This window comes from Kogia breviceps, chromosome 8, assembly GCF_026419965.1.
Source record: "Kogia breviceps isolate mKogBre1 chromosome 8, mKogBre1 haplotype 1, whole genome shotgun sequence".
Taxonomy (NCBI): Eukaryota; Metazoa; Chordata; class Mammalia; order Artiodactyla; family Physeteridae; genus Kogia; species Kogia breviceps.
Genome location: NC_081317.1, coordinates 67,731,585 through 67,732,884, shown reverse-complemented (window position 1 = coordinate 67,732,884; position 1,300 = coordinate 67,731,585).

Genomic DNA, 1,300 nt, shown 5'->3' with positions numbered 1-1,300 from the left:
TATGGTAGTATTCATCAGCCTGAATTTTTTTTTTAACCAATGACCTAGTTATAGAAGTTTTTTTGTTGTTGTTTGTTTTTTTCTGTTTTGCAGCAAGCTCTTGCTTTTTCCTTCCTATCAAATGGAGAATGAACATAGGAATAAAATCCCCAGTTTCACAGAAATGTAACTTGAACCATTACTTTCCATTCTTCTCACTTTTCCCCAGGATTTGCCTGTAAGCTTTAAAATTGTTTTGAATTTCATTTTGCCTTAGTTTAGAGGTATTAAAAAGTGAAGACTGGAAGGAGAGAAATTATCAAGAAACTGAGTAAACTATTCCAGAAGGATTTTTTGGCTTTTGTTTGCTAAAACAGAAGAACTATTTAAAATTTGACTATGTGTATTCTTTTACTTTCAAAGGGAAGTGTTGTATGTTTTCAGTGTGAAAGTGATTGGATTTATTTTGGGAACTACTGACTGATGCCATAATTTGCACTTAAAGACTATAACTTACAATTTAGCAGTACTATAGTACTCAACAATAAATGGACATCCTTTTTATTTTTCTTTATTTTGCTTTACTACTAAGAACTAACTCCTATTAGGAGAAATGTCTACTCTTTCTTAAATAATAACAGTATACTAAGCAAAGGAATAATTTATATTTCATGTTGCACAATTTTCTCCAAACTATACAAACCATGGAAAGTCCAAACAAATAAGTGAAACATCTTTGACATCGAACTATCAGAGATTATTTGATAAAAATCTTCCAATAAAAGATTTTCTAAAAATAGTTTTCACTATTCCATGTTAACTTGGTGTCATTTTATTAATGGTGGTGGAAATAATACTGATTTAAGATTATTCTCTAGGAGAGATAGATGAGTAACATTCTCATCCAATTGTACCATTAGTGGGCTCTTTCAAATATTGCCTAAAAGCTCACAATCTCCTGTAACTTCTCTCTAGGAAAATTGGGACTCTGTCTGCCTGGCATTCCTATTACCCTTTGACAAGTGAACTAAGATGGTGCCCAAAGAACATGAATATAGTTTAGTAAGTAGATTCACTTACAGGATGAAAACATTGTGGGTTTAGGCAAAGTGATCCTGAAGTTAATCTTGGCGTATTTTCAGAGAAAAATAAAAAGATGTCAGTTTACTGTTCTCAAAGTCAGTCATGTATTTCAGTTCTTAAATTGATGTGGGACAGAAATGTCCTGGTCTCAGTTGAGGGCCAGGCTTTTCACTTCATTGCTACTATATCATATGCATTTTAAAAGTCTATGCATTCATTTCCCATCTGTAGTGGACAT